General features: G+C 39.8%; 1 pseudogene; it reads left to right on the forward strand.

Moving 5' to 3' along the window:
* Nucleotides 1-16,199, forward strand: part of LOC126066689 (putative PDZ domain-containing protein PDZK1P1) — a 61,472-nt pseudogene extending 45,273 nt beyond the window's left edge.
* The last annotated feature ends 1,750 nt before the right edge of the window (nt 16,200-17,949 follow it).

A 17,949-nucleotide genomic window follows, 5' to 3' on the forward strand; every position in this document is an offset into this window, starting at 1 on the left:
CAGTGAAAATTTTATGCAAAATAACTTAATTTTATATATGAAAACCATACCTGTACCCTTTGCCATTGAGCAGATTCCAACTCATAGCAACCCTATAGGACAGAGTAGAACTGCCCCACAGGGTTTCCGAGGAGAGCCTGGTGGCTTCCAACTGCCCACCTTTTGGTTAGCCGCTGAACTCTTAACCACTACACCACTAGGGTTTTCTTTGTATACCAGTACGGTCACCAGAGACATTCTCACGTCTCAGGAACTTAGATGTATGGATGGCCCTGGCTAACAGAATCACAGTCAAAGAAAAAAAATTCTTCAGGCTTGTTAGACACAACCCCCTCATTTGCTTAATGAAGCCGCAGCCCAAAGAAACGAAAAAAGGCAGGCTAGTTACTGAGACTTTGGATTTCTCGTTTAATCAAGGATACTGAATCCGAATGATAATAAACACAATAATCAACGTCTTCAAGTCCTTTACAGTTTATAAAGCACTTTTCCATTCAGCATTAAAAGGTACTACAGTTCTGGACTTTGAGCAAAGAAAGAACCCCTGGCTCTATTTCTCTCCAGAAGGCCCATCTGGATGATTTTATATCTGGTATTATCTCATTTATTAGCTGTTGCCAAGATGGCACACTTCACCTAGAGCCTCAGAAGGCCTTTAAGATGTATTCGTGTACAAAACATCAGGCTACCACTATGGGTGGGGCAGTGGTGGTTCAGTGAAAGAATTCCTGCCTTTCATGTGGGAGATCTGGGTTTGATTCCTGGTCAATGAGCCTTAAACACAGCCACCTCTTGTCTGTCAGTGGAGTCTTGTGTGTTGCTATAATGCTGAATAGGCTTCAGCAGAATTTCTAGACTGAGACAGACTAGGAAGAAAGGCCTGGTGATCTACTTCCCCAAAATCAGCCAGTGAAAACCCTGTGGATCACAAGGGTCTGATCCTGTTGTACACGTGTTGCCATGAGTTGGGGCCAACTCAAAGGCAGTTAACAACCACCACCACCACCACCATTTTGGGTGGGTCAAATGAAAAGTAACACTTCTCGCCCTAAAAGTTAAGAAACTGTGCCTGAAACTAAGTACCAGAATCACAACATCAATGGGATTTTTGGATTTAAAAAAACACTCTTACTGGCCACATCTGCCACTTGGCTCTGGGCACCAAATCTCAAAGAAACTCAAGGTTATGTCTTTCCGTATCCAAGGGTGAGTTTCTCTAATGAAAGGAGTGGATCTGATATCTTCGGCAGTTATATCTTCATGAAAGATGATGGTAAATATTTATGTGATAACATAAAATAATGTTAATCACTCATCTGAAATACATTCTCCTGTTAAGTCAATCACATATTTGATACTTTTTGAGCACTTCATGTTTTTCAGGCACAAAGCAAGGGGTGCAGAGGAGAACAAAACATGGCTCCTGACTTCAAAGTGCTCCCATTCTGTGGGACACATCCGTGTAGCCACATCTACAGGAGCCATTGGGCACCATCTTGAATCCTTGGAACACTGCATTTGCCTTTGTAGATAATGGCATAGTTCATTATGACAATTTGTGACAGCTCTATGATGACCTTTTCATACATGTAGTGGGTTTTACAGCACCATGCATTTACTCTTTAGCCCAGGTGTCTTAGTCATCTAGTGCTGCTATAACAGAAATACTACAAATGGATGGCTTTAACAAAGAGAAGTTTAGTCTCTCACAGTCCAGTAAGCTAGAAGTGCGAATTCAGGGTGCTGGCTCCAGGGGGAGGCTTTCTCTCTGTGTTGGCTCTGGAGGAAGGTCCTTGTCATCAGTCTTCCCTTGGTCTGGGAGCATCTCAGTGCAGGAACCTCAGGTCCAAAGGACACACTCTGCTTCCAACATTGCTTTCTTAGTAGTATGAAGTCCCCAACTCTCTGCTTGCTTCCCTTTCCTTTTATGTCTTGTAAGATAAAAGGTGGTGCAAGCCACACCCCAGGGAAACTTCCTTTACATTGGATCAAGGGTGTGACCTGAGTAAGGGTGTTATGTCCCACCCTAATTCTCTTTAACCACAGGCAGAGATTATGATTTATAACACATAGGAAAATCACAAAATGGAGGACAACTACACAATACTGGGAATCATGGTCTGACCAAGTTGACACATATTTTTGGGGGGCACAGTTCAATCCATGACACTGGGCTTGATACGGCCACACCCTTTTCTCAGCAGTTATTCACCTGTAGATAGATGGCTGCAGTTCCATATGCCTGTGTTCAAAGGTAAGTAAAAAAAGTCTAAGTACCTTCAGCTCCAGAGCGGGGCGCAGATGGTTAAAATAATGCGAATGTGTTTTCAGAGGTAAGAAGACAGAACAGTCTAAAGTGGACCTTCAATAAGTGACATTTAATGCGTTCCTCTCTCTTTCATCTTTATGTGTCTATAGCACATTATCCTTCATCCTAATGTCTTTTTCTCCTTGTTTCCAGTGAAGCAGCAAAGACAGTAAAAGCGCTGAGCTCCTGCTATAAATGAGGTGCCATTCAGCGCCCTCCTATCCATTTGGACCACTCACCATTCATTCTCTGAGACAGGCATTGCAGTCACCGTCCTGATAGATCCTGTTTTGCGACTATTAATTGAGTCTGAATAGCCAACCTGTTAAAGCTTTTATTTAGGCAGCAGAGTGCACATCTTGTTTCCAGTTCAATCATTTGTGTTAGAAGTCATTTCTCCCCTAATGAATACACAGCCGTAAAGAATCCAGTTCACCCTGCAGCACTGTTACCACCGGCATCATTTGGAAGTTTGGCAAATAATAATTTCAACTGGATGAGTACAAAATCGTCAGTCCCAAGTGCTCCGTGCTGCTCACCTGTATTGTGACCCATCTCCCAGCAAGCAGTGGAGGCAGGCAACTCTTGTTCATTCCAGTTCTGTTGCTTCTTCACCACCTTGGGGGGCTTTTCTGTTGCTTCTATACTATACCCTGCTTGACCCAACATTATGAATGGAAAGTTGTAGTAATCCCAACTCTCACAGAGGAAATAAGAAGAAAAACACTGTATCCCCTAGGCAAAAGTTGTTGGTCACGACAGGAGCCAAAGTGTTCCTGGGAAAGGAGAACTCTGAGGAAGTGGCTGTCCTGGAGCTGGTCACCTTCAGGTGAGAGGCAGAAAGACTACACAAGACTATAGGAAGAATGATTGTCTTTGCTCTTCATCGGAAATAGTTACCAGGAAGGGGCAGAGCCAAGATGGCAGACTAGTCAGATGCACTAAGCCATTCTGCTGCAACAGAGACCCCAAAAAACAATAAAACAGATAAAGGTGTCAATTCTGGAACCCTGAACCTTAAATGAAGGGATAAAGTATTAAATCAGAAGTCGCTGAGGAGACGAAAAACTGAAAGAAAAGAGGGAAGTTATAGAGATACATACAGAGTGGAAGTTCCTGGCCAAATGGTGTGACTCAGTGTGGCCATCTTTGAATAAACCAACAACCCCGCACGAAGAAAGGCACCTCCTTGAATTCCCAATAAGCTTTAGAGGTATGGCAAGGACACACCCAGGAGTAAGTAGGACCATGTTTGCTGGCTGCAAATCAAGCAGTCCAGACTCTCTCACCTGGTAACCACAGGAGCATGCTCCTACAACCCCCACCCCTCTGGTGAACCGTGGCTGTAATCATCCTATCCAAGCAACCCCAACTGCCAGGAACCACAGTACCAACCTACCCTATTGTCATCCTCCATCTAACCCTCTTTGCCCCTGCTTTCACCACCCCTAACACCTCTCTCCTCAGCCCTGCAGACCACAGCTAAGAGTGGGACAGGAATGGACCTCAGGTCCTTCTGTGCTGGCTCTGGACCCTTCGTGCTATCAGCCACAGCCTTGAGGGGATCTGATCCAAATCCCAAGCCTTTCCCTGCCAGTCTGGGCCCCTTCCACCATGTACTGCAGCCCCAAGGGAACCTGGCTCAGACCCCAGGCCCTTTTCTGCCAGCTCCAGACCCCTTCTACCACCTTCCATGACCCCCGGGCTGGAACCCAGGCTCCTTCCTGCCAGATCTGGAACCCTGACTGCCTGCTGTGACACTGAGGGGACGTGGCCCAGATCCCAGACTCCTCTCTGCCAATTTAGGATCCACCTACCACCTGTCATGACCTTGAGGGGACCCAACCTGCAACCCTGGCCCCTCGGGGACTCCCCTGCCACTAACTGCTGTGGCCCCGCTCCAGCCCCAGGCCTGGTTCATGCTACAGACAAAAGACCCATTTCCACCCCTTTCACACCTGCTGGACCTGCCCTGCTGCACCATAGCTGAGTGACCAAGCCCTGCACACCCACACAAGGTGGTGAGAACTATCATGCCCACAGAGAAGCAAGCAACAAAGCACGCCCAGCCCACCTGTCCAGATATAACCAAACAAAACAAAAAAGCAAGATGAAACAAACTGATAATCAATCAATTAAAAAAAAACCTGAATGTTTCCAAGACAGCAGAAGATATCAAAACATTAAAAAACAGGACAAGATGACTCCAGTAAGTGACCAGAATAAAGCACCAGTTGACCTTCTGGTAGGAAAAAAGATACTGATAGGGAATTCCCTGGTAGGGAATTCAAATGTCTAATATTCAGGGTTCTTCAAGAGTTTAGGTAAGAGATCAAGGAAAATGCAGACAAAATCATGGAAAACACAGACAAAAGCAACAAAAACATAGCCAAAATCAAGGAAAATACAGATAAAGCAATACAAAAAAAAAGGAAAATAATATAAGAACAAAATGTCAAAATAAACAATTACAAATCATACAAGAACAGCAATTAGAAATGCAGAAGATAAACAAAATTTCAGATATGGACAACGCAATAAAAGGTTTTAGTTGCAAATTTGAAACAAAGGAATACAGAATCAGAGAAATTGAAGAAAAATTCATGGATGCAACTTTGAGGAAAAATCAGAAAAAAGAATAAAAAAACCTAAGAAATATGTGGGATATAATCAAGAACAAAAATTTGCTCATGTTCAGAGTTCCAGAACAGGGGGAGAAAAATGGAAAGTACAGAGAGGATCATTGAAGATTTACTGACAGAAAACTTCCTTAATATCATGAAAGATGAAAAGTTGACCATCCAAGAAGCTCAATGAACTGCATATAGGTGACCCCAAAAGAAATCACCAAGACATATCATAATCACACTCACCAAAACCAAGGATAAAGAATTCTGAAAGCAGCTTGAGAAAACCAAAAAGTCGTATAAAAAGGGGAAACAGTAAGACTAAACTCTGATTACTCGGCAGAAACCATGCAGCAAGAAGGCAATGCGATGATATATATATAAAACCTTGGAAGAAAAAAATTGCCAACCAAGAATAATATATCCTGCAAAACTCTCTCTCATATATGATGGTGAAATTAGGACATTTCTACATAAACAGGAATTGAAGGAATTTGTAAAAACCAGACCAAACTTAGAAGAATTATTACAGGGAGTCCTTTGGTTAGAGAATCAACAACATCAGACAGCAACCTGAATCTAGGACACAGGTCAGTATCAGGCAAATACCGACCTAGGTAATGAACTCTCAAGGATAAAATAAAAAAAAAGATTCAAAACAGGGAACTAGAGCCATCAATCTGTGAATGAAAACATCAGAACAATAAATGGGGGAATGTGCGGTATAGGTATAGAGCTTTCAAATAGAGAGGAAGTCAAGGCAATATCAAGTAATGAAAGACTGGTTCAAACTTAGGAAGATAAGGGTAGATTTCAAGGTAACCACAAAGAAAGTTAACAAACCTACTCATCAAAATGAAGAAAAAAAAAGTAAAGTCTCAGTAAACACAAAATCTACAATAATGAAAGAAACGAGAGAAATTTCACAAACAAAAGGAACTCAACACAGGAGAGTAAGAGGAACAAAGAAAACGTCAGCACCACAAAAAAAAAACACTACAAAATGACAGCAATAAACTCATACCTATCAATAATCACACTGAATATAAATGGCTTAAATGTACCCATAAAGGGACAGAGAGTGACAGAATGAATAAAAACACAAGACCCAACAATATGCTGTCTATATGAAACATACCTTAGGCACAAAGACATAAATATATTAAATAAAAGGACAGGAAAAAACACATATCAAGCAAACAGTAACCAAAAAAAGAGCAGGAGTGGCAATACTAATCTCAGATAAAACAGACTTTAAGGCAAAATCCATCATAATTGACAAGGAAAGACATTATATGATAATTAAAGGAACAGTCCACCATGATGACATAACCATGATAAATACTATGCACCCAATGACAGGGCTCCAAAATACACAAAGCAAACTCTAACACCACTGAAAAGAGAAACTGACAGTTCCACAATAATAGGAGATTTCAACACACCACTGTAGGTAAAGGACAGAACATCTAGAAAGAAACTCGGCAAAGATACAGAAGGTCTAAAGGCCACAATCAATCATCTTGACAACATAGACATATATAGAAAACTCTACCCAACAGCAGCAAAGTATACATTCTTTTCCAACACACATGAAACATTCTCCAAAATAGACCACATCTTAGGTCACAAAGCAACTCTCAAAAAAATCAAAACATTGAGATAATACAAAGTATCTTCTCTGATCACAGTGCCATGACAGCAGAAATTAATAGCAGGAGGAGGAAGCGGGAAAAAAACCAAATACATGGAAACTGAATAACACTTTGCTTAAAAAACACTGGGTAACAGAAGAAATCAAAGATGAAATAAAAAATTTACTAGAATCAAATGAGAATGAAAACACATCATACAAAAGCCTTAGGGACACAGCAAAGGCAGTGCTCAGAGATCGATTTATAGCAATAGGTGTACACAACAAAAAAGAAGAAAGGGAAAAAAACAAAACTTCAGCTATACAACTCAAACAAATAGAAAACAGCAAAAGGAGCCCACAGCCACCAGAAGGAAAAAATAAACATCAGAGCAGAAGTAAGTGAAATAGAAAATAGAAAACAATAGAAAGAATCAACAAAACCAAAAGATGGTTTTTTGAAAGGATCAACAAAATCAACAAATCATCAGCCAAATAGTCAAAAGAAAAACAGAAGAGGAAGCAAATAACCCAAACAAGAAATGTAATGAGGGACATTACAACAGATCCAACTGAAATAAAAAGGATCATAACAGAGTACTACAAAAACTGTACTCCAACAAAGTTTAAAACCCAGAGGAAATGGACAAATTTCTAGAAACACACTACCTTCCTAAACTAACACAAACTGAAATAGAAAATCTGAAAGACCAAAAACAAGAGAAGAGATTGAAAAGGTAATTTAAAAAACTACAAAAAAAAAAAAAAAAAAGTCCTGACCCAGGTGGCTTCACTGGAGAATTCTAACAAACATTCAGGGAAAAGCTTACATCAGTACTACTTAAATTATATCAAAACATAGGAAAAGAAGGGATACTTCCAAATTCATGCTATGAAGCCAGTATAACCCTGATACCAAAACCAAGCAAAGACATTACCAAAAAAGAAAATTATGGACCTATATCTCTCATGAATATAGATGCAAAAATGCTCAACAGAATTCTAGCCAATAGAATTCAACACCATAAAAATAAAAATTAAATTAAAAAAAAAACCCATGACCAAGTGGAATTCGTACCAGGTATGCAAGGATGGCTCAGTATTAGAAAATCAATCACATGATCATCTCTATCAACACAGAAAAGGCATTTGTCAAAGTCCAACACCCATTCCTGATAAAGACTATCAATAAGATAGGAATAGAAGGAAAATTCCACAATATAATAAAAGGTATCTATCCAACACCAACGGCCAACATCATTGTCAACGGAGAGAGGCTGAAAACATTCTCCCTGAGAACGAGAACAAGGATGCACTTTATCACCACACCTATTTTACATTGTGCTGGAAGTCCCAGCTAGAGCAATAAGGTAAGAAAAAGAAATAAAGGGCATCCAAATTGGTCAGGAAGAAGTAAACTATCCCTATTTGCAGATGATATGTTACTATACATAGAGAATCCAAAAGACTCCACAAGAAAACTACTAAAACTATTAGAAAGATTCAGCACAGTAGCAGGATACAAGATAAACATACAAAAATCAGTTGGATTCCTATAATCAATAAAGAGAACTATGAAAAGGAAATCAGGAAAGCAATACTACTTACAATAGCTCCTAAAAAAAAATAAAATACTTAGGAATAAATCTAACCAGGGATGTAAAAGACCTATACAAAGAAAACAAAACACTACTGCAAGGAAAGAGACCTACGTAAATGGAAAAACATACTATGTTCATGGATAGATAGGCTCTACATTGTGAAAATGTCAATTCTACCCAAAGCGATCTACAAATAAGATGCAATCCTGATCCAAATACCAACAGCACTCTTTAACAAGATGGAAGAACTGATCATTAACTCATCAAATTTATATGGAAAAGCAAAGGCCCTGGATAAGTAAAGCATTATTGAAAAAGAAGAACAAACAGGCCTTGCACTACCTGACTTCAGAGCCTACTATACAGCTATGGCAGTCAAAACAACTTGGTACTGGTACAATGACAGACACATTGACCAATGGAACGGAATCAAGAACCCAGATGTAAATCCATCCACCTACTGCCACGTGTATTTGACAAAGACCCAAAGTCCATTAAACACGGAAAAGGCAGCCTTTTTAACAAATGATGGTGGTAAAACTGGATGTCCACCTTTAAAAATATGAAACAGAGACCATAAAAAAAAACCTTGCACCATATGCAAAAACTAATTCAAAATGGATTAAAGACCTAAATATAAAACCCAAAACTATAGTGATCATGGAAGAAAAAATAGGGTCAACACTAGGGGCCCTAATAAAGGGCATAAACAGGATACAAACCATAATTAACAACACACGAACACCAGAAGATAAGCTAGATAAATAGGATCTTCCAAAAATTAAATACTTAACACTCATCACAAGACTTCACCAAAAGAATAAAAAGAGAATCTACAGGCTGGGGAAAAGTTTTTGGCTAATCTGATGAATGTCTAATCTCTAAAATCTATAGGAAAATCCAAAACCTCTACAATAAAAAGATAAATAATTCAACTAAAAAATGAGCAAAGGATATGAACAGACACTTCACCAAAGAAGATATTCAGGTGGGTAACAGACACATGAGGAAATGCTCATGATCACTAGCCATTAGAGAAATGCAAATCAAAACCACAATGAGTTACCATCTCACCTCCATATCACTGGCACACACACACACACACACACACACACACACACACACACACACAAAACAGAAAATAATAAATGTTGGAGAAGTTGGGGGGAGATTGGAACTCTTATGCACTGCTTGTGGGAATGCAAAATGGTACAACCATTTTGGAAAACGATATGATGCTTGCTTAAAAAGACAGAAATAGAAATACCACAGGATCCAGCAATCCTACTTCTAGTAATATATCCTAGAGAAATAATAGCCACCACATGAATAGATATATGCACATCCATGTTCGTTGCAGTATTATTCACAATAGCAAAAAGATGGAAACAACCTAAGTGGCCATCAGTGGATGCATGGATAAACAAACTATGGTCCATACACACAACGGGATACTACACAACGATAAAGAACAATGATGAGTTTGTGAGCAGCCGTTGAGGATACTCCACTTGTCCCATCACTCTGGAGCAAGGCAGGATGAAGAAAACCAAAGGCACAAGGGAAAGATTAGTCCAAAGGACTAAGGGGCCACAACTACCACAGCCTCCACCAAACTGAGTCCAGCACAACTAGATGGTGTCCGGCTACCGCCACCAACTGCTCTGACAAGGATCATAATAGAGGGTCACAGACAGAGCTGGAGAAAAATGTAGAACAAAATTCTAACTCACACACACACAAAAAAGACCAGGCTTACTGGTCTAACAGAGACTGGAAAACCCTGAGAGTATGGCCCCTGGACACGTTTTTAACAGTACTGAAATCACTCTTGAGGTTTCACCCTTTAGCCAAAGATTAGACAGGCCCATAAAACAAAATGAGACTAAACGGGCACACTGGCCCATGGCCAAGGATGAGAAGACAGGAGGGAACAGAAAAGTTGGTAATGGGGAACCCAAGGTCCAGAAGGGGAGAGTATTGACATGTTTTGGGGTTGGCAACCAATGTCACAAAATATGTGTATTAATTGTTTAATGAGAAATAATTTGCTCTGTAAACCTTCATCTAAAGTACACTAAAAAAAAAAAAAAAAAAAAAACCACTACAGTTATTAACACAAAATGGCTAACTACAGGGTAAATTATATAAAATATATGACATGTGATATATGATAATATGTCTGTGTTTTGTTTTGTTTTGTTGGATGTATGTATGTATCTGTCTTAGAAGAAGTACAGCCAGAATGCTCCTTGGAGGCAAGGATGGCAAGACTGTGTCTTACATACTTTGGACATGCTGTCAGGAGGGATCAGCCCCTGGAGAGGGACATCATGCCTGGCAGAGTACAGGGTCAGCAGAAAAGAGGAAGACCCTCAACGAGGTGGATTGACACAGTGGCTGCAACAATGAGCTCAAGCATAACGACGATTGTAAGGATGGCTCAGGACCGGGCAGTGTTTCGTTCTGTTGTGCATAGGGTCACTGTGAGTCAGAACTGACTCCATGGCACCTAACAACAACAACAACATGTATGTATACATATATCTATATATTATATACAATTATTTTCTCAATATCTAAAAAGAAAAAGAACAAAGATGAATATGCAAAACATCTCACGACATGAATGAATCTGGAGGGTATTATGCTGAGTGAAATAAGTCAACCACAAAAGGACAAATTCTGTATGAGACCACTATTATAAAAACACATGAGAATGTTCCCATACAGAAAGAAACAATCTTTGATGGTTACGAGGAAGGGGAGGGGTGGGGAGGGATAAATACTAACTAGATAGTAGTAGATAAGTGATAACTTCAGTGAAGGGTAAGACAGTATAAAATACTGTGGAAGTCACCACAACCTCACCAGGGCAAAATTGTAGAAGCTTCACAGACACAGCCAAACGCCCTGAGGTGCTGAGCTACTGGGCTGAGGGCTGGGGACTATGGTCTAGGGGGACATTTAGCTCAACTGGCATAACATAGTTTATAAAGAAAATGTTCTACATCCAAATGTGGTGAGTAGTGTCTGGGATCTTAAAAGCTTGTGAGCAGCCATCTAAGTTACTCTACTGGTCCCACCCCATCTGGATCAGGGGAGAATAAAGAAAACCAAAGACACAAGGGAAAGGTTAGTCCAAAGAACTAATTGACCACAACTACCACAACCTCCACCAGACTGAGCCCATAACAACAAGATGGTGCCTGGTTACTACCACCAACTGCCCCAGCAGGGATCACAATAGAGAGTCCCGGTAAGAGTAGGAGAAAAAATGTAGAATAAAATTCAAATTTGCACAGATACACACACACACACACAAAAACAGCCAGGCTGGTCTGATACAGACTGGAGAAACCCTGAGAGTATGGCTACCAGACACCCTTTTAACTCAGTACTGAAGTCACTCCTGAGGTTCACCCTTCAGCTAAAGAAAGACAGGTTTATAGAGCCAAAAATAACACACGCGAGGAACATGCTTTGTAGTTCAATCACGTATACAGGACTAACTGGGGACACCAACTCAAAAGCAAAGACGAGAAGGCAGGAAGAACAGGAAAACTGGACGAATGAAAACAGGGAACCCAGGGTGGAGAAGGGGAGAGTGTTGACACATCACGGGGTTGGCAACCAATGTCACAAAACAATGTGTATATTAACTGTTTAAAGAAAAACTAGAAAAAAAGAAGAATAAAAAAGAGAAAGGGGGGGAAGGAGTTAGTAGGTTTTTGACAGCAAGTAGCACTTTCTTGGGTGTTATAAAGACATTTTCATCATAATCCCTGCCCTCTGATAACATATTGTCTAGTATGAATTGCAAGGACATGACAAGTGCATAAAGAACATTCAGAGAACTAAACAAAAATGAAATCTTTAGTTTGTGTACAGTCAAAGAGAAATTTCATTTCCTGGTAAATGACCACACGTATATCCTAGATATGCAAAGCTGGTTCAACATTTGAAAATTACTCAGTGTAATCCATCATATCAACAGACTAAAGGCGAAAAATTATATAATCTATCAATTGCAGAAAAAGCATTTGATAACATTCATCATTCATACATGAAAAAAAATTCTCAGTGAGTTAAGAATAGAGAAGAACTACTTCAACTTTATAAAGAACATCTATAATGTTCTTAGACAGCTAATGGTAATGCTTTTACTTAATGGTAAAACACTAACTGCTTTCCCTCTAAGTCTGGAAACAAGACAAAGGTGTTCACTACTAACACTCTTATTCTACATAGCACTGGGAGTTCTAGCCACTGCAATAAGGCAAGAAAAAGAAATGCAACAAGCAGATTGGAAAGTGTCTTAGTTTCTTAGTGCTGCTGTAACAGAATTATCTCAAGTAGGTGCTTTAATGAATGGAAATTTATTTTCTCACAATTTAGGGGTCTAGGAGCTTGAATTCAGACCACCAACTCTAAGGGAAGGCTCTCTGCTTTGGGGAAAAATCCTTGTCTTAGTCTTATCCTTGGAGATCTCCATGTGGCATTTATCTTCCCTCTTTTTCTTTCTAACTTTTTTTTTGTGGGCACTTTAGGCAACAGTTTACAGCTCAAGTTAATTTCTCATTCAAAAACTTATACACATAATGTTTTGTAACATTGGCTGTAATTCCCACAATGTGACAGCACGCTCCCCTTTTCCACCCCAAGTTTTCTGTTCCATTCATCCAGTTCCTGTCCCTTCCTGCCTTCTCATCCTGCTTTTGGACAGGAGCTGCCCCTTAGTCTTGTACTTTTGATTGAACTAAGAAGCACATTCCTTAAGTGTGTTATTTTTTGTATCATAGGCCTTCTAATCTTTTGCCTGAAAAGTAGGCTTCGGGAATAGTTTCAGTTCTGGGTTAGCAGAGCATTTGGGACTTCCCCCATTTTTGCTTGTGTGCTTCTGTCCCTAACCTGTTCCTTTTATATCTCAAAAATCATTGGCTTAAGACACAGCCTATACCAATGTGGCCTCATTAACATAAAAAAGAACACTCTATGCCTAAATAGAGGTTAGGATTTACAAAGCGTATTTTTGGGGGGACACAATTCAATCTATAGCAGATGGGAAGAAATAAAAACACAATTCAATCCATAAAAGAAAGGCAGAAATAAAGGAAGCTTAAAAATTAAAAAAAGAAAAACAAACCAGAATAAATGAATTTAGCAAAGTTGCAGGATACAAGACTGACATACAGAAATCAATCATATTTCTATATACTAACAGTGAACATTTGGAAACCAAATATTTTAAATATAATGCCATTTACAATTGTTCCAAAGAAAACAAAATACTTAGATATATAAAACAAAACATCTACAGGGCCTGTATGTTGAAAATTACAAAATGCTGATGAAGAAATTGATGAAGACCCATATAAATGAAAAGACATATGGTGCTCATGGATTGGAATACTTAAAGATGCTATTATTGCTTGAATTATGTTCTCCCAAAATATGTGTTGAAATTCTAACCCCTGTACTTGTAAATATAAGCCTGTTCAGAAATAGGGGTATTCTTTTGCTGTGGTAATGAGGTCCTACCAGAGTAGGGTGGATCCCAAGCCTAATTACTTCTGAATTAGAAAAGAGCAGGAAAAGATACAGAGATACACACAGGGGAAAGACAGACACCAAGGAACACCAAGGAACTCCTAGATCTACCGACAAAGAATTACCTCCCCCTAGATTCATGCCGTGAATTCAGGCTTCTAGCCTCTTGAACTGTGAGAAATAAATTTATGTTCTTTAAAGTCACCCACTTGTGGTATTTGTGTTACAACAACTAAGACATGGAGCTCACATTTGTGTTCCGAGATAGTTAACAAATAAATGAACAAATGCATCTATAAGATCATTAGAAACTGTGGTAAGTGCCATGAAGGAAATAAGCACAGTGTTGAGACAGAAAAACCTGGGAGAGCCCATTGTAGGTAGAATGTCAGAGAACTTGTCTGAAAAGGTAGTATTTCTAGTAGGGCCCGTGGAGGAGAATGACCGGCACTGCAGAGGAACAGAAGGGAGGTCAGAGAGGTTGATGAGGTAGGTAGGGTACAAATCAAGCAGAGCCTTGCAGGCCACAGTAAAAATATGAATTTAATTCTAAGAAGAATGGAAGGCCGTTAAAGGATCTATAGCCAAGAAGTGAAATAACTTAAATCTTAAAATTATCATTCTTATTGCTATGGGAAGAACATGTGTCTCACTGAAGATAAGTTCAGCTGCATGGGAAATAAAATAGTGGCTAAAACAAGAGGAAATTTCTCTAACATGAAGTGTTGAGGAAAGGAGGAGGAGGCCACAATTGGTACAGCAGCTCTATGTTCCTCAGGGACCTAGTCACCTCTATCTCTCTGCTCTATCATCTTAGCAAATGTGTTCCATCTTCAAGGTCAAGGTGGAATTCCAGCCATGTCTGAGTCTTAGACTGCAGTAGAAAGCAAAGGAAGACAAAATGTCTCCCCTCTCATCCAAATCAGCTTCCTTTAAGCAGCCTTCTTCAAAATCCCACAAAATACTTTTGCTTACATCTCATCGGCCAGAATTTAGTTACATAGTTACATGTAGCAGCAAGGGGCTAGTTGTGGGATGACATCAAGGCCACCATACATGAAGAAAGCAAAGGGTCATTAAAAAGACAGGAAAGAGAGAAAACACCAAAATGGATATCAGAAGAGACTCTGAAACTTGCTCTTGAATGTAGAGTAGCTAAAGCAAATGGAAGAAATGAAGTAAAAGAAATGAAGATTTGAAAGGGCAGCTCAAGAAGACAGTGTAAAGTATTATAATGATATGTGCAAAGACCTGGAGTTAGAAAACCAAAAGAGGAGAACACGCTCAGCATTTCTCAAGCTGAAAGAACTGAAAGCAGAAGATACAGTTCAAGAGAGAAACAGCCAGTTTGAAGCTGCTACCCCATCAGCCCCAGGTTGTGGAGATGAAGGGCAGTGATGGCTATGGGTTCTACCTGAGGGACGACCCAACACAGAAATCATAGGTCAAGTCATCAAAGATATAGATTCTGAAAACCCAGCAGAGGAGGCGGGGCTGAAGAACAATGATCTGGTAGTTGCTGCCAATGGAGAGTTTGTGGAAGCCCTCAATCATGACGGTGTGGCAGAAATGATTAGGAAAGGTAGAGATAAGCCTTCACTGTTGATGGTAGACAAGGAAACAACATGTATAGGCTTGCTCATTTTTGTCCATTTCTCTACTATCAAAGTCAAGAATTGCCCAATGGCTCTGTCAAGAAGCTTCCAGGAATGATCCCTGTTCCTTCAGAGGTCACAAGCTCAAATACTACAGAGGTAGTAGACCAGAAGCCTAAACTCTGCAGGCTGGTTGAAGGTGAAAGTTACTATGGCTTTCACTTAAATGTGATTCAGGATCTGCCAGGCTCATGTGCTAAGGAGGTACAGAAGGGCAGCCCTGCTTACCTTGCCAGGCTGGAAGATGAGGATATCATCATTGAAGTGAACCAGGCAAAAGCACAGGATAAACCCTGTGAGAAGGAGGTGGTGAACAGAATCCAGAGCAGTGGGAAGAATGTCATACTCTTAGTCTGTGGAAAGAAGGTGTATGATTATTTCCAGGCTAAGAAAACCCCTATTGTTTCTTCTATGGGTGAGCCACTGGATCTCCTCCCGATTCCAAAGAAAAAACGTTGGCAGAGTCAGAGTATGACTCTCACACAACAAAAGAATGAGCCCACGGTACAGTCTTCCATTCTTATTCCAATTCTGAAGATACAGTGATGTGATAAGAACCAATGATGGCATTGGCTGGCATATTTAATAGGAACCCATTCTCAAGGAGTGAGCTGCCACCCATTTTCTGACTCTGTTAGATAAGAACTCCTTTGGAAGCCAGTTCTTGTGTGATTGTCATTTGTTTTATGGGCGACTATTGCAGATGGTTTATTTATGGTCAGCTTAGAAAAAGCTAAATCAGGAGCCAACTTTTTGTGGTCTTTCAAGCTTCTATGTAATTATATTCCCTGGTATGATGATACCTCTCATAGCTATAGGCTCCTTGAGCACCAAATATTATTCACTTATCAGTATATGTGAGAGAGCTAATTACAGTCTCTGAGCAGGTAAGCCTATTAAAATTATGCTTTTGTAAGAATGTTTTGGTTGCTAGAATATCATTAAAAATGCACACACACACACAAGAAAGCCAAAAGGGAAGAACACATTCAGCACTTCTCAAGCCGAAAGAACTGAAGAAAAAACTCAAGCCTCGAGTTGCAATTCTGAAGGATTCTATGAGCAAAATATTGAACTACAAAGAAAGCATTAAAAGAAGATGGAAGAAATGTACAGAGTCACTGCACCAAAAAGAATTGGTCCATGTTCAATCATTTCAGGAGGTAGCAGACAATCAAGAACCGATGGTATGAAAGGAAGAAGTCCAAGCTGCACTGAAGGCATTGGCGAAAAACAAGGCTCTAGGAATAGATGAAACACTAATCGAGATGTTTCAACAAACAGATGCAACACTGGAGGTGTTCATTCATCTATGTCAAGAAATTTGGAAGATAGTTACCTGGACAACCAACTGAAAAGATCCATATTTGTGCCATTCCAAAGAAAGGTGATCCAACAGAATGCGGAAACTATCAAAACAATATCATTAATATCACACAAAAGTAAAATTTTGCTGAATATCATTCAAAAGCAGTAGCGGCAGTGCATTCACAGGGAAGTGCCAGAAATTCAAGCTGGATTAGGAAAAGGACGTGGAATGAGGGATATCATTGCTGATGTCAGATGAATCTTGGCTGAAAGCAGAGAATACCAGAAAGATGTTTACCTGTGTTTTATTGGCTATGCAAATACATTTGACTGTGCTGATCAAAACAAATTATGGATACTATTGTGAAAAATGGGAATTCCAGAACACTTAATTGTGCTCATGAGGAACCTGTACATAGACCAAGAGGTAGCCATTTGAACAGAACAAGGAGATACTGTGTGGTTTAAAATCAGGAAAGTTGTGCATCAGGGTTGTATCATTTCACCATATTTATTCAATCTGTATGCTGAGCAAATAATCCCAGGAGCTGGACTATATGAAGAATGAGGCATCAGGATTGGAGGGAGACTCATTAACAACCTTCGATATGCAGATGACACAACCTTGCTTGCTGAAAGTGAAGAGGGCTTGAAGCACTTACTGATGAAGGTCAAAGACAACAGCCTTCAGTGTAGACCACACCTCAACATAACGAAAACAAAAATTCTCACAACAGGACCAATAAGCAATATTATGATAAACGGAGAAAATATTGAGGTTGTCAAGGATTTCATTTTACTTGGATCCACAATCAATACCCATGGAAGCAGCAGTCAAGGAATCAAAAGACATATTACATTGGGCAAATCTGCTGCAAAAGACCTCTTTAAAGTGTTAAAAAGCAAAGATGTCACTATGAGGACTAAGGTGCGCCTAACCCAAGCCATGATATTTTCAATCGCCTCATATGCATCCAAAAGCTGGGCAATGAATAAGGAAGACCAAAGAAGAATCGATGTCTAACCTGTATCTGGTAGACATTTACTATGAGATTTTAGGTGGGTTTAGTAAGTCTGGTGTAAGTGACAACGGAAGAACCCACTGCTACATAGATGGGAATTTGATCTGAGCTTTAAAAACTGTGCAAGATTAGAATAGGTAATGGGGGAACATTTAAAGTTACTGTGCTTGGGACAGAGTAGTTACCCTAAAACTACTCAATGAATGCATGAATAGAAGAGCACGAAGGGAAGACAAAAAGATCAA

Source organism: Elephas maximus, chromosome 24 (genome assembly GCF_024166365.1).
Source record: "Elephas maximus indicus isolate mEleMax1 chromosome 24, mEleMax1 primary haplotype, whole genome shotgun sequence".
Lineage (NCBI taxonomy): Eukaryota > Metazoa > Chordata > Mammalia > Proboscidea > Elephantidae > Elephas > Elephas maximus.